Here is a 16,870-nt window from a genome sequence, read left to right as displayed (position 1 = left end):
CATACAATAAGCTTAAAATGAAGAAGTTTAATCCTTATAGAATCTTAAGGAAGTTTGACATTGGTAATGTTCATGAATTTGAGTTACCTAATGATATGGGTATATCTCCTATATTCAATCTTATTGATTTTCATAAGTATCATGAGTCTAATAATGAAGTTGGTGTACCATATGATTATCCTAAGAAGTTGATTGAAGAGGTTGAATAGATATTGGATTAGAGAGTTGGTAAGAGAATGAGAGGAAAAGATTACTTTGAATATTTGGTGAAGTGGAAGAACATACCAGTTGAAGATGCTACATGGATCTCTCAATCTAAGTTGGATTTAGCTCAATTTGTGACATCTCAATGATTGAGGAGGATCATTTCTTTCAACCCTAGTTGTATGATGTAGGAGCATCTTGGGTTTCCTTGCTCTCTTGCTCCTCTTTATGCATTTTGTCAGTTATTTCCAACTTGTAGTAGTTGTTGAGTTCCTTCTATATTGGTCAAATTCCTTGTATGTTGAATTCATGTAGTATTGGTTGAGTTACTTCTTTAGTCAAGTTTTTTTGTTGTTGGGTTCCTTTATGTGCCAAGTGATCTCACTGATTTATTGATTCTCGGTTCCTTCTTTGGCCAAGTTTGTCAATGATTGGTTCTTAATATGAGTTGACTTATTTATTTAATTTTAATCTTGAATTTAATGTAAGGATTGTAAATTGGGATGTGTGCAAACCATTTTGAGGCTCTCATATAATGATTTAGAATATTTTGTAAGTCATTTTGGAAAGTATAAGTAGAAGTGTTTAGACTTAGGTTAACTAGTGCCTAGAGAGTTTGAAGAGAAATATGAATGATCATAAAGGAGAAAGTATAGAGTTAGGACTTGTAGAGATTGTGGATCTTGAAGTTATAATTATCTTACAATGGTCATAATCTAGATGGTCTTATAGTTGGGCATGTTTGCTAATAATTTTATGAATTATTAAAGATATTTTTGTTTCTTCTCTCCTTGATGTTGTTCTCTTTTTCTTGCTTCCATTGTGTTTACTCTGTAGGGTGTTTGGACTATTAAGTGTGCCTTGGCCCTAATTTTCCAACCACACCTACATCACTATGGAAGATGGATCTTCTTCTAAATTGAATCATTCTCTTGTTTATCAAGCTCCACTTCCTCTCCTTGTATTTTTTCATTAAGTTTTTGATGCTATAGTGCTCCTTTGTGTTATAGATTGGGATCTTTTATATCTCACACCACATACCTATATCTACTTATGTCTTTTCAGTAATCCACCATGTATTCTTGTGTGGATTTGAGGGAGGGTAATTTCCCACTTGTTTTCCTACAAATTTACTGCTACCTTCACCCCTTAGCTTATTATTTAAAACTAGTCTATTTTCCCTTTTTGTTTGAATTTTTATTCAATTTTTATATCATATTTAAAAGTAGTTCCTAATGTTTCAATTTTCAAGAATTCCATCTAATTTTTGATATATCTATGAAGCCCACTGTGATATTTCAAATTTTTTTGCTATACCAAGTTGTGTAGAAAGTGCATGGAATGTATTGGTGGAATCTTGTATAGATTGGTCCATCTTTTGTCAAAGTAGCTTCCATTCTATATATTTATGTTCATATATATGTTGAGGAAAGTATGCCTTTTTTTTGTATTCCACAAATTCTACCCTCTTGGGATTATTATCAGAGAGTATTATTAACCTTTATCTAAAATTTGATTCTCTTTCTTTATTCATCTTTTTTATTTTCCATGCTAGTTTCACATGACTTTCAGCTTTCAAGAGGGCAAAAAAAATGTTCTTTTGCATCACATAAATTATTTATAAAGAAGTGTCAATCCAATTTTGATAACCAAATATCAACAACATCAACGTCAACTTTTCCTTCAAAACATGGGATATCAAAATTCACCTATACTTTAAAAGGGGCATTTCCAAGGAACGGTGCTACCAAACTAGATGATTATTGGTCTTGAAAAATTTGTGAAAATTGATTCATCATCTCTTCTTATTTCCTGGCCAAAGCCTCTTCCACCATTTGTTAACAATATCTAATGAATTATTTGACATCTTTGGTTTTGTGTGCCTCAAATGAGGGTATTCAGACAAATCTTGTATGGTCAATCCTAATCTTTGGTAGGTGGTTCTCGTGTTAGTTAGCATATAGGAGCATCCTCACTCTGATACCATTGATCTAATTTATGAAATGGGTTGAAACAACAATAATTGGTGTAATTCAAAAACTTGTGATAGCAATGTTCAAATTTTGGAAAAATACTTGTAAACCTTGAAAGAGTTGTATGTAGTCAAAAATCCATCTTATTATTCAAAAATATAAGAATATATACAATGATGGAACATCAAAAGTCACCTCAGCAATGAAATCAAAATTTTTATGTGGCTATAATAAAGTAACAATATTTATCTAAAACTATTCAAAAACTAGGTATTTATTTACCCCAACTTGTTAGGGTCATAACTTTTGACCTAGAGCTTAAAATTCAAAACTATTTACACTATTGGAAAGAACTAAAAATATAGTTTTAGTGCCTAAAATAGAAAGCCTCTAATTACCAAATTTTAGGGAATAATGAAACTTTAAACTTCAAATTTTGAGTAGAAGACCTCGAAAAAAGAAATTCACTAAGACCTAGAATTTTTTTTTATTGTTTCAATTTGAATTCCTTAGATATTATGGATCATTCCTCCCTCCTTAAGAGGAAATGGTCCCCATTGCATCAAGATTTTGTATTATATGAGGGAATTGTGTTAATGAGAGAACTAATCACCTCAAACCTCTTGATATATAGGAATTTTCTGATTTCTCAAAGCTTTGAACATAACTTCAATCACATAATCACACTATAATAGAGTAGTAGTGTATGGATTCAAATTTGTAACATGATTATGTTCAGTAGATTGATAGATGCCCAATAGTGGAGGAAAGTAACTTCATAACAATCCCACTTTAAAAACTTCATTTAACCCCAAAAATTCTGGCAAATCAAGTTCAAAAGCATTTTTACCAACTTGTTTCTGAATGGTATATTGGCCATAATGAATAGGAAAAAGCTTTCTATTAGTTCCTTAAAGGTTCTCCTTTTAAAGATGTAGCCAAACCTTATTGCCACTCTAGATATGATGGGGAGTTCTATGTTGATAGGTGCCAACAATTGATAGCCAAGGAAAATCTCATACAAACTATACTACCTTCTCCAAAATGTGGATGCATTGATGGTGACTACCCCGCCTTCTCTTTTAGCATAGGTGCTTGTGGAAAATTCCCTTCATCAAATGCCTATCCTTATCATTTACGTGCCCTGCTTCAAACCATAGGCGTGGAGCTAGGTGGAAATGCTCAAAATCTTAAATTGGATTTTGCCATGGGCCATTTGTTGAGCTAGAAAGCCATTCCAATCCTCTTTCCTGAGGTGCAAAACAAAGGACGAACAAAACCAAAACAATAATATGATCAAGAAAAAAAGAAGTCTTGCAGAGGAAGTGAGTTCCAATGAAAAAAGAGGACAGGTCAATGCTAAAAGAAAATGGACTCAAAAATCTAGAAACATGGATATTCAAAAAAATTCCTCAGGAATCTCTCTCTGAGGAAAAGATTTTCAAACCCCTTTTTAATATTCTAATGAAAAGGATTTTTTGAATAATAAAAAAGGTGATGCTCCACTACTGAAGGTGTTCCATCAGGATTTATAAACTTGAAACTAGGTTTATATGTTAGATCTACAACCTGCTTCAAAAATGGAAAGATGGATCCCCATATTTGTACACAATCATCATTAATCTGATGGAATCAATCGGGCCCCAAAGTAGGTCTGGCTAAAAAACTTCTATTTCCAAACAAATGTCATGGAGAATTGATCCATTAATCATCTTGACTTGACTTGAATCCAATTTGAGCACTGAATCATCATTAAAATCCTATTTTATTATTGTTCTTTAAACTGTGATTCGCTAACAGGAAGGCCTGATAATTGGCTTTAAAACTAACATAAACACATCGCTAGGCTCTGAAACTCTAGATATCTTCTCTCTCTGACACATTCAATAGGCCTGCCAAATCTTGTCTCATGATGACATCGGGGTCAAAAGATATTGACCTCCAAAGTTGCATACGTAAAATTGCCTATAGATAAACATGTCAAAAAACTAAAAAATGTGTTTGGTTTGAGCTTCAAAAATTGGGCAAATCGGTACTTAAGGTGATGAAAAATGGGAAATTTGTAGACACTTATATAGAGAGTATAAACCTCCAATTTGGGCTCATAACAAATGATTGGGAAAATTTGGCGAAGGTCTAAAGTTAGCTACTGGATTTGCAGGACTGGGGACATTAGTAGAAAAGTATTTTTTTGCAAATGAAATGACCTTGGAAAAGTGTGTAGATGAATTCGTCAAGACTAGAAAAAAGGCAGACTTGAAGTATTTTTAGAGTAGAATGCAGGGGAACAAACCATTTGATCTAGGAAATCACTGACTTAAAGTTATGACATCTCGAACAGGGCTCCTGATCAATTTGCATTTTTGATTACCAATGAAACTTTATAAATTCCAAATATAATCACATTTGAAAACTAATCAAACAGATTCTTCATAAGATTAAATTAGGAACATAGCAATTCTTTGACCCCTAGAATATGATGCAAAATTAAATTTCTTATTTGGGTCAACTAGTCAAAAGTTATAACTTGTCAAACAGAGCTACCTGAAAATATGAACAAAAATGCAGATTTACAACAGAGGCAACTGACCAACTTTGAGACATTCAAAACCTAGTCAACACATGTCAAAATGACTTGAAACTCATAACATAGGTTCAATATTATGCATACTAAACATCCTCAAAGTGGTGAGCCATGAACCTTCACTGGGTAAAAGATATTCAAATGCAAACATGCCCTCCTATTGTTGTTTGACAATTAGGCTGAAAATACAAAACTGAAAACCAGTCAAAATGGGACTTCACAAAATGGCTCTGAATGTCAGTCGATCATTACAAAACACATGTATAGGTTGAATGAAGGGTGTTAGAAACATAGAACACCACTTCAACATTAATACAATGGTCGGGTACTCAAGCAACAAAATGCATTCATTGGGCTCAGAGTGACTCAAAATGGGAATGCAATTTTGAGCACCAATAGTGGCTCTGTATGGGGATGCATGCCCCTTGTGGGCATGACATGAAATTATAGCTTTGGTAGAAGAAGACCACTCAAAATTTTGATGCAGGAGCATCTAGAGGTACAAGGGAAATCCTGTGTCACCAAAAAAAAAATGTACTTAGACTAAGTTTCTGTTTCATATGTTTTCATTTTTGGATACCCATTTGGGTCAAATAAAGGTTCCAACTCTCATAGTTCCACTATCAGTGTTCGCGTAAATCCAAAAAAAATAGGAGTATGTAATTGAGCCATCATTTTGGTGAACTAAGAGGTCTAAATTGGCCAGATGAATATAATTGTAATTTAGAGCATTCCAAAAAAAGAATCAGGTCAAAAGGCCCCACGGTTTGAAAGTTATTGCAAATTTTTGGGTTTTGGAGACCTCCTAAGAATGTTTCAAAGTCAGGTTAGGGGCATTAAATGACCTCAAAAAGGGTCAAAAAATGGGGGATGAGCAAAGCTGGTCCATAGGGCTATAGAGTTCTTCGAGAACTTTCCAAAAATGTAAATGGTTCGTCAATCGGAGCTACGGTTCAAAAGTTATGCCTCCCGGAAGTTCAGCTACCATTTTTTGATTCTTCTAGATTTGTGCCAACTTCTAACGCAGCTTCTGGAGCCTTCTATTTGGTCGGTGGATGCCTACTAGCACTTTCTAGAATGTATTCCTAGTCCTTAACCCTTTGGGGTCTATTTAAGGAGATTTCTAGCATTGTAAAAGGCAGTTCAGAGTGGAGTTTGAAAGGAGGTACTGAAAGGAGAAATTATCTCCAGATTTATGCTATTGTAAGCCCTTAGGGAATGTTTTGAAGTTTATTTTCTCTGTACTATTTGTACTAGCTTATTTTATTAGTTAATATAATTTCCCCTTTTCTGTTGTGTCCATTCTTTGCTTGGGTTGTGTCCCCATCAAGTGGTATCAGAGCGGGTTTTCCTGAGTGTGTAGACAGAGCGCCGACTGTGAGGCAGTTTGCACTAGGACTGTGTGGTTGTGGGTTTGAGTTAAGAAGATGCCTCCACAAAGAGAGCGTGGAGGAAGGGCCAGAGCTATTAATCCTGAGGAGGTTAGAGCCCTCCAAAGGCAGGTACAAGCATAGCAAGAGGAGCTCCATAGAGGAACAAATGTGGCCGCAGGTGATGAAAGTGAGGATGACAATGAAGAAGAAAAAATTGGACCAGAAGGGGAATTTGACGGGGAAGTTCTGAATCCGACAGAGGAAAGGCTTTTTAGGGCCATTACTAAGTTTGGGAAAAGACTTACAATTGAAGTGGGTGTATTTTCAGGAAATCTAAAACCAGATGAGTTGATCGATTGGATCAATGAACTGGAAGAATACTTTGAGTATGGGGATATACGGGACCCAGATAGGGTTAAGTTTGCAAAGGCCAAACTGAAAGGCCATGCCAAAATCTAGTGGCAAGAGGTTCAATTGGAAAGAAACAGAAGAGGAAAGGAGAAGATCACAAGGTGGGATCGCATGGTGGACAAATTGAAGAAGCAGTTCATTCCTGTGGACTACGAGCTTGATTTGTTTAAGAAGATGCATGGGTTAAAGCAAGCAGGAAGATCAATCCAAGAATATACGGAGGAGTTTTACTGACTCTTGATTAGAGCAGGGCATGCAGAAGAAAATAAGGAGAAGGTTGCTCGTTATATCAGTGGGTTACGACCTAGCATCCAGGAGGAATTAAGTTTGGTAAGAATGACCAACATTGAAGAGGCATACCAGTTTACCATACGAGTTGAAGAGAAGCTGAATAAAAGGTTTGAAGGAAGAGAAAGAGGGTGTGGTCAAGGAGGAAGGGAAAGCGGTAGGTCATCTAGAGGCCGCAATGAAACCCAAAAGAAAAATCAAGATGAGGGTACTAGCAGGAACCAAAGGAATGAGGGTTTCAACCGCTCCCATGATCAAGACTTTAGAAATTAGAGAGGAAGAGGTAGAGGATGTGGACAAGGAAGGGGAGGCTTCTTTCATACCTATTTTCATTGCAATGAAGAAGGTCATCGTGCCTTTGAATGCCCTCAACGACAAGGAAGGACAGATAGGAGAGTTGAGGGTCAAGCTAGGGTTTCTCATGTGCATGAGGATGCACAATCATCACATTTAGAAGATGCAAAAAGAGGAGAGACCTTGGTAAATGAAAGAGTCCTACTAAGTGGTGAGATAGAACTAGGACAAAGGAGGAGTTTGTACCATACCAGATGCAAGTGTGAGGATAAATGTTGTGACATGATCATTGATGATGGTAGCACAGATAACTTGGTGTCAAAGAAGATGGTCTCTAAGCTGAAGCTCAAGAGGGAGAGACATCCCCAGACCTATCAAATTGCTTGGGTGAAGGACGATCATAAAGTCCTGGTAAGTGAACAATGTTTAGTGAAATTAAAAATTGGGAGTTACCATGATGAAGTTCTCTGTGATGTTATTCCGATGGATGTTTTCCATCTATTGTTGGGTAGACCATGGTAGTTTGATAGACATGCATTACATGATGGTCATGCAAACACATACTCTCTAACAAAGGATGGAGTTCACCACAAATTGAAGCCCACGAAAAAGGAAGGTGAAAAGGTATGTAGTAGTGCTAGGATTTGTCTTGTTGATGGAAGGAAGTTTTTAGATGGCATGAAACATCATCGTATGTGCTATGCTTTCATTCCTAGGAAAGTTAAAGAAGGTAGTAGTGAAATACCACTTGAAGTTTCAAATTTACTAGGTGAGTTTGGAGATATTATCTCTGATAATATTCCAGATGGATTGCCACCAATAAGGCAAATCGGTCATCAGATAGATCTGCTTCCAGGAGCTAGTTTTCCTAACAAGGTTGCTCACAGCATGACTCCTACTGAAATAGAGGAGCTAAATAGACAGGTTCAGGAGCTGTTAAGGAAGGGCTTGATTTGAGAGAACCTAAGTCCATGTGCAGTACCTACAGTACTCATACCAAAGAAGGATGGAGAGTGGAGGATGTGTACAGATTCTCGAGCTATAAATAGGATAACCATCAAGTACCGATTTCCTTTGCCAAAGATGCATGATCTTATGGACTACTTGAGTGGAGCTCAGTACTTCACAAAGATAGATCTGAAGAGTGGTTATCACCAGATACGGATTCGAGAAGGAGATGAGTGGAAAATAGCCTTCAAGACCAAGGAGGGTCTTTATGAGTGGTTAGTCATGCCCTTTGGATTGATGAATGCCCCAAGCACCTTCATGCGGCTCATGAATGAGGTACTTAAGAAGTTCTTGGAAAAATTTGTTATTGTTTATTTGGATGATATTTTGATTTTCAGCAAGACTTTGGAAGAATATTTATTGCATATTCGTAGTGTTCTTGAGAGGTTGAGGGAAGAGAAACTATTAATTAATCTGAAGAAGTGTATCTTTGCAAAAAGGGAGTTAGTCTATTTGGGGTTTGTTATATCACCTGAAGGTCTCAAAATGGATCGAGAGAAGGTAAAAGCCATCTTGGAATGGCCTACTCCAAGGTCTGCTACTGAGGTAAGATCATTTCATGGTCTGGTTAGTTTTTATAGGAAGTTTATTAAGAATTTCAGTGGCATATGTGCACCCCTAACTGATACAATAAGAGGGGAAAGAAAAGAGTTCAAGTGGACTGCAGCAGCTGCAAGAAGTTTTGAATTGCTAAAGAAGAAGGTGACAGAACAACCTGTGTTGGCACTTCCAAATTCTAGAAAAGTATGCCAGGTGGATTGTGATGCTAGTGGTAGTGCTATTGGTGTTGTATTAAGCCAAGAAGGTAAGCCTATTGCATATTTTAGTGAAAAATTGAATGATGCAAAGAAGAAGTATTATGTTTATGATCAAGAATTCTATGCAATAGTCCAGGCCTTAAAGAAATGGAGGCATTATTTATTTCCAAAAGAATTTGTTTTTTATACTGATCATCAAGCATTACAGTACCTAAATAGCCAAGGTAAATTGAATTAGAGGCATATGAAGTGGGTAGAGTTCTTGCAGAGCTATACATTTGTGTTGAAGCACAAAAGTGGAAAATCTAATAGGGTTGCAAATGCACTAAGTAGGAGACAGTTGTTGCTTACAGTAATGCAAGTTGAAGTAGTTGGGTTTGATGAACTCAAGAATTTGTACCCTGAGGATCCTTATTTTTCTGAAGCATGGAAAGCTTGTAAAGAACCTGTTGCTGTAGACAGAACTAAGTGGTTAGACTATCTGATTGAGGATGGTATGTTATTCAAGGGCAGTCAATTATGCATTCCAAGGAGTTCCATGAGGGAAAATTTGATTAAGGAGAAACACAGTGGAGGGATGGCAGGAAATTTTGGTTGAGATAAGACCATTGCCATTCTTAGAAAATATTATTTTTGGCCTCAAATTTCATAGGATGTGAAGAATTTTGTATAGTGTTGTCAGGTTTGTCAAGTTGCCAAGGGATTTAGTCACAATACTGGCCTATATCAGCCATTGCATGTTCCATCAAGGCCATGGGAGGACATAAGTATGGATTTTCTTCTTGGATTTCCAAGGACACAAAGGGGTAATGACTTAGTATTCATCCTGGTTGATAGGTTCTAAAAAATGGCACATTTCATTCCATGCCACAAAACTAATGATGCTGTCCATATTGCAAATTTGTTTTTCAAAGAGGTGGTAAGACTACATGGTCTTCCAAGGAGTATAGTTTCTGACAGAGATACTAAATTTGTGTAGTATTTCTGGAGGACATTGTGGAAGAAATTGAAAACAGATTTCAAATTCAGTTCCACACATCACCCGCAGACTGATGGCCAAATAGAAGTGGTAAACAGAAGTCAGGGCAATTTGCTGAGATGTTCAATTGGGGATAAGCCCAAGGGATGGGATTTGATTCTACCACAGGCAGAGTTTTCTTATAATAACTCTGTAAATAGGAGTACTAGAAAATCACCATTTCAAATTGTATATGAGAGTAGCCCAAGGACTACACCAAAGCTAAGGAAGATAGAACAAGGGGAAAGGACAAGTGTTGAAGCTGAGGAATTTGCTGAACATATCAAGCATCTACATGAGGAGGTTCAAGCACACATTACCAAGATGAATCAAGAGTATAAAGCTAGGGCTGATCAAAGGAGAAGACATAAGGAATTCCAAGTAGGAGATTTCGTCATGGTGCACTTACGAAAAGAAAGATTTCCAGCCAGTACTTACAACAAGCTGAAAATGAAGAAATTTGGCCCCTGCAAAATTCTGAAGAAACATGACCCAGGAAATGCATATGAGGTGGAGCTGCCAGATGGTATTCACATTTCTCCTATTTTCAACATTGCAGAATTAACAGAGTATCATAATGATGACGAGCCAGTGTTAGAGCCATGTCCAATTCCTGCTTCTAAGAAGGAGGAGATAGAAGACATTCTAGATCATCGTGTGGGTAGGAGTACCAGAAATAGGTAGTATGAAGATGATATGGTGAAGTGGAAATGACGGTCGATCAAGGACTCAACTTGGATTTCAACAGCTGAGGTTTCCCATTTGGGATTTCCTCTACCATTCATAAAGTGATAGGGTCACTTTTCAATCTACCCTGGGTGTCTGATGCAGGAGCATCTAGAGGTATAAGGGAAATCCTATGTCACCAAAAAAAAAAGTACTTAGACTGAGTTTATGTTTCATGTGTTTTCATTTTTGGATACCCATTTGGGTCAAATAAAGGTTCCAACTCTCACAGTTCCACTATCAGTGTTCGTGTAAATCCCAAAAAAATAGGAGTATGTAATTGAGCCATCATTTTGGTGAACTAGGTGTAAATTGGCTAGATGAATGTAATTGTAATTTAGAGCATTCCAAAAAAAGAATCAAGTCAAAAGGCCCCATGGTTTGAAAGTTATTGCAGTTTTTCGAGTTTTGGAGACCTCCTAAGAATGCTTCAAAGTCAGGTTAGGGGCATTAAATGACCTTGAAAAGGGTCAAAAAATGGGGGACGAGTGAAGTTGGTCAATAGGGCTATAGAGCGCTTTGAGAGCTTTTCAAAAATGTAAACGGTTTGTCAATCGGAGCTACGGTTCAAAAGTTATGCCTCCCGAAAGTTTGATTACCGTTTTTGGATTCTTCTAGATTTGCGCTGACTTCTAATGTAGCTTTTGGAGCCTTCTATTTGGTCGGTGGATACCTACTAGCACTTTCTAGAATTTATTCCTAGTCCTTAACCCTCCGGGGTCTATTTAAGGAGATTTTTGGCATTGTAAAAGGCAGTTCAGAGTGGAGTTTGAGAGGAGGTATTGAAAGAAGAAATTATCTCCAGATTTATGCTATTGTAAGCCCTTAGGGCATGTTTTGAAGTTTATTTTCTCTGTACTATTTGTAATAGCTTATTTTCTCAGTTAATATAATTTCTCCTTTTCTGTTGTGTCCATTCTATGCTTGGGTTGTGTCCCCATCAAGTGGTATCAGAGCGGGTTGTCCTGAGTGTGTAGACAGAGTGCTGATTGTGAGGCAGTTTGCACCAGGACTGTGTGGTTATGGGTTTGAGTTAAGAAGATGCCTCCATGAAGAGAGTGTGGCAGAAGGGCAAGAGCTATTAATCCTGAGGAGGTTAGAGCCCTCTAAAGGCAGGTACAAGCATTACAGGAGGAGCTCTGTAGAGGAACAAATGTGGCCGCAGGTGATAAAAGTGAGGATGACAATGAAGAAGACGAAATTGGACCAGAAGGGGAATTTGACGTGGAAGTTTTGAATCTGGCAGAGGAAAGGTTTTTTAGGGCCATTACTAAGTTTGGGAAAAGACCTACAATTGAAGTGGGTGTATTTTCAGGAAATCTGAAACCAGATGAGTTGATCGATTGAATCAATGAACCGTAAGAATACTTTGAGTATGAGGATATCAGGGACCCAGATAGGGTTAAGTTTGCAAAGGCCAAACTGAAAGCCCATGCCAAAATCTGGTGGCAAGAGGTTCAATTGGAAAGAAACAGAAGAGGAAAGGAGAAGATCACAAGGTGGGATCGCATGGTGGACAAATTGAAGAAGTAGTTCATTCCTTTGGACTTAGAGCTTGATTTGTTTAAGAAGATGCATGGGTTAAAGCAAGCAAGAAGATCAGTCCAAGAATATACAGAGGAGTTTTACCAACTCTTGATTAGAGCAGGGCATGTAGAAGCAAATAAGGAGAAGGTTGCTTGTTATATCAATGGGTTACGACCTAGCATCCAGGAGGAATTAAGTCTGGTAAGAATGACCAACGTTGAAGAGGCATACCAGTTTGCCCTACGAGTTGAAGAGAAGCTGAATAAAAGGTTTGAAGGAAGACAAAGAGGGCGCGGTCAAGGAGGAAGGGGAAGCGATAGGTCATCTGGAGGCCGCAATGAAACCCAAAAGAAAAATGAAGATGAGGGTACTAGCAGGAACCAGAGGAATGAGGGTTTCAACCGCTCCCGTGATCAAGACTTTAGAAATCAGAGAGGAAGAGGTAGAGGATGTGGACAAGGAAGGGGAGGCTTCTGTGGTATCTATTTTCATTGCAATGAAGAAGTTCATCGTGCCTTTCAATGCCCTCAATGACAAGGAAGGACAGATAGGAGAGATAAGGGTCAAGCTAGGGTTGCTCATGTGGATGAGGATGCACAATCATCACATTCAGAAGATGCAGAAAGAGGAGAGACCTTGGTAAATGAAAGGGTCCTACTAAGTGGTGAGATAGAACCAGGACAAAGGAGGAGTTCGTTCTGTACCAGATGCAAGTGTGAGGATAAATGTTGTGACGTGATCATTGATGATGGTAGCACAGATAACTTGGTGTCAGAGGAGATGGTCTCTAAGCTGAAGCTCAAGAGGGAGAGACATCCCCAGCCCTATCAGATTGCTTGGGTGGAGGACGATCATAAAGTCCTGGTAAGTGAACAATGTTTAGTGAAATTCAAAATTGGGAGTTACCATGATGAAGTTCTCTCTGATGTTATTCCGATGGATGTTTGCCATCTATTGTTGGGTAGACCATGGTAGTTTGATAGACATGCAGTACATGATGTTCATGCAAACACATACTCTCTAACAAAGGATGGAGTTTGCCACAAATTGAAGCCCATGAAAAAGGAAGGTGAAAAGGTATGTAGCAGTGCTAGGATTTGTCTTGTTGATGGAAGGAAGTTTTTAGATGGCATGAAACATCAGCATATGTGCTATGCTTTGATTCCTATGAAAGATAAAGAAGGTAGTAGTGAAATACCACTTGAAGTTTCATATTTACTAGGTGAGTTTGGAGATATTATCTCTAATAATGTTTTAGATGGATTGCCACCAGTAAGGCAAATCAGTCATCAAATAGATCTGATTCTAGGAGCTAGTTTGCCTAACAAGGTTGCTCACAGGATGACTCCTACTGAAACAGAGGAGCTAAACAGACAGGTTCAGGAGCTATTGAGGAAGGGCTTGATTCGAGAGCGCCTAAGTCCATGTGCAGTACCTGCAGTACTCACACCAAAGAAGGATGGAGAGTGGAGGATGTGTACATATTCTCGAGCTATAAATAGGATAACCATCAAGTACCAGTTTCCTTTGCCAAGGATGGATGATCTTATGGACTGCTTGAGTGGAGCTCAGTACTTCAAAAAGATAGATCTGAAGAGTGGTTATCACCAAATACGGATTCGAAAGGGAGATGAGTGGAAAATAGCCTTCAAGACCAAGGAGAGTCTTTATGAGTGGTTAGTCATGCCCTTTGGATTGACGAACGCCCCAAGCACCTTCATGCGGCTCATGAATGAGGTACTTAAAAAGTTCTTGGAAAATTTTATTATTCTTTATTTGGATGATATTTTAATTTTCAACAAGACTTTGGAAGAACATTTATTGCATATTCATAGTGTTCTTGAGAGGTTGAGGGTAGAGAAACTATTAATTAATATGAAGAAGTGTATCTTTGCAAAAAGGTAGTTAGTCTATTTGGGGTTTGTTATATCACCTGAAGGTCTCAAAATGGATCTAGAGAAGGTAAAAGCCATCTTGGAATGGCCTACCCCAAGGTCTGCTACTGAGGTAAGATCATTTCATGGTCTGGTTAGTTTTTACAGGAAGTTTACTAAGAATTTTAGTGGCATATGTGCACCCCTAACTGATACAATAAGAGGGGATAGAAAAGAGTTCAAGTGGACTGTAGCAGCTGCGAGAAGTTTTGAATTACTGAAGAAGAAGGTGACAGAACAGTCTATGTTGGCACTTCCAGATTTTAGAAAAGTGTTCCACGTGGATTGTGATGCTAGTGGCAGTGCTATTGGGGCTGTATTAAGCCAAGAAGGTAAGCCTATTGCATATTTTAGTGAAAAATTGAATGATGCAAAGAAGAAGTATTCTGTTTATGATCAAAACTTCTATCCAATAGTCCAGGCCTTAAAGAAATGGAGGCATTATTTATTGCCAAAGGAATTTTTTTTGTATACTGATCATCAGGCATTAAAATACCTAAATAGCCAAGGTAAATTGAATCAGAGGCATATGAAGTGGGTAGAGTTCTTGCAGAGCTATACATTTGTGTTGAAGCACAGAAGTGGAAAATCTAACAGGGTTGTAGATGCACTAAGTAGGAGACAGTTGTTGCTTACAGTAATGCAGGTTGAAGTAGTTGGGTTTGATAAACTCAAGAATTTTTACCTTGAGGATCCTAATTTTGCTGAAGCATGGAAAGCTTGTAAAGAACCTGTTGCTGTAGACAAAACTAAGTGGTTAGACTATCTGATTGAGGATGGTATGTTATTCGAGAGCAGTCAATTATGCATTCCAAGGAGTTCCATGAGGGAAAATTTGGTTAAGGAGAAACATAGTGGAGGGATGGTAGGACATTTTGGTCGAGATAAGACCATTTCCATTCTTAGAGAACATTATTTTTGGCCTCAAATTTCATAGGATGTGAAGAAGTTTGTACAGTGTTGCCAGGTTTGTCAAGTTTCCAAGGGATTTAGTCACAATACTGGCCTATATCAGCCATTGCCCATTCCATCAAGGCCATGGGATGACATAAGTATGGATTTTATTCTTGGATTGCCAAGGACACAAAGGGGTAATGACTTACTATTCGTCCTGGTTGATAGGTTCTCCGAAATGGCACATTTAATTCCATGCCACGAAACTAATGATGATGTCCATATTGCAGACTTGTTTTTCAAAGAGGTGGTAAGATTACATGGTCTTCCAAGGAGTATAGTTTCTAACAGAGATACTAAATTTGTGGGGTATTTCTAGAGGACATTGTGGAAGAAATTGAAAATAGACTTGAAATTCAGTTCCACACATCACCCACAGACTGACAGCCAAATAGAAGTGGTAAACAAAAGTTTGGGCAATTTGCTGAGATGTTTAGTTGGGGATAAGCCCAAGGGATGGGATTTGATTCTACCACAGGCAGAATTTGCTTATAATAACTCTGTAAATAGGAGTACTGGAAAATCACCATTCCAAATTGTATATGGGAGTGGCCCAAGGACTACACTAGAGCTAAGGAAGATAGAACAAGGGGAAAGGACAAGTGCTCAAGTTGAGAAATTTGCTGAACATATCAAACGTCTACATGAGGAGGTTCAAGCACACAATACCAAGTTGAATCAAGAGTATAAAGCTAGGGCTGATCAAAGGAGAAGACATAAGGAATTCCAAGTAGGAGATTTCGTCATGGTGCACTTAAGAAAAGAAAAATTTCTAGCCGGTACTTACAACAAGCTAAAAATGAAGAAATTTGGCCCTTGCAAAATTCTGAAGAAACGTGACTCAAGAAATGCATATGAGGTGGAGCTACCAGATGGTATTCACATTTCTCCTATTTTCAACATTACAAACTTAACAGAGTATCATGATGATGGTGCAGATGACGAGCCAGTGTTAGAGCCATGTCCAATTCTTGCTTCTAAGAAGGAGGAGATAGAAGACATTCTAGATCATCGTGTGGGTAGGAGTACCAGAAATAGGCAGTATGAAGAGCATTTGGTGAAGTGGAAAGGACGGTCGATCGAGGACTCAACTTGGATTTCAGCAGCTGACGTTTCCCATTTGGGATATCCTCTACCATTCATAAAGTGACAGGGTCACTTTTCCATCTACCCTAGGTGTCTGATGCAGGAGCATCTAGAGGTATAAGGGCAATCCTGTGTCACCAAAAAAAAAATGTACTTAGACTGAGTTTCTGTTTCATGTGTTTTCATTTTTGGATACCCATTTGGGTCAAATAAAGGTTCCAACTCCAACAGTTCCACTATCAATGTTCATGTAAATCTCGAAAAAAAGGAGTATGTAATTGAGCCATCATTTTGGTGAACTAGGAGGTGTAAATTGGCCAGATGAATGTAATTGTAACTTAGAGCATTCTAGAAAAAGAATCAGGTCAAAAGGCCCCACGATTTGAAAGTTATTGTAGTTTTTCAGGTTTTGGAGACCTCCTAAGAATGCTTCAAAGTTAGGTTAGGGGCATTAAATGACCTTGAAAAGGGTCAAAAAATGGGGGATGAGCAAATCTGGTCCATAGGGCTATAGAGCACTTCGAGAGCTTTTCGAAAATGTAAACGGTTCGTCAATCGGAGCTACGGTTCAAAAGTTATGCCTCCCGGAAGTTCGGTTACCATTTTTGGATTCTTCTAGATTTGCGCCGACTTCTAACCCAGCTTCTAGAGCCTTCTATTTGGTCGGTGGATGCCTACTAGCACTTTCTAGAATGTATTCCTAGTCCTTAACCCTTTGGGGTCTATTTAAGG

Source organism: Cupressus sempervirens, chromosome 10 (assembly GCF_028749045.1).
Source record: "Cupressus sempervirens isolate cs-2001-9-10 chromosome 10, ASM2874904v1, whole genome shotgun sequence".
Classification (NCBI taxonomy): Eukaryota; Viridiplantae; Streptophyta; class Pinopsida; order Cupressales; family Cupressaceae; genus Cupressus; species Cupressus sempervirens.
Note: the sequence above shows the minus strand (reverse complement) of the source record.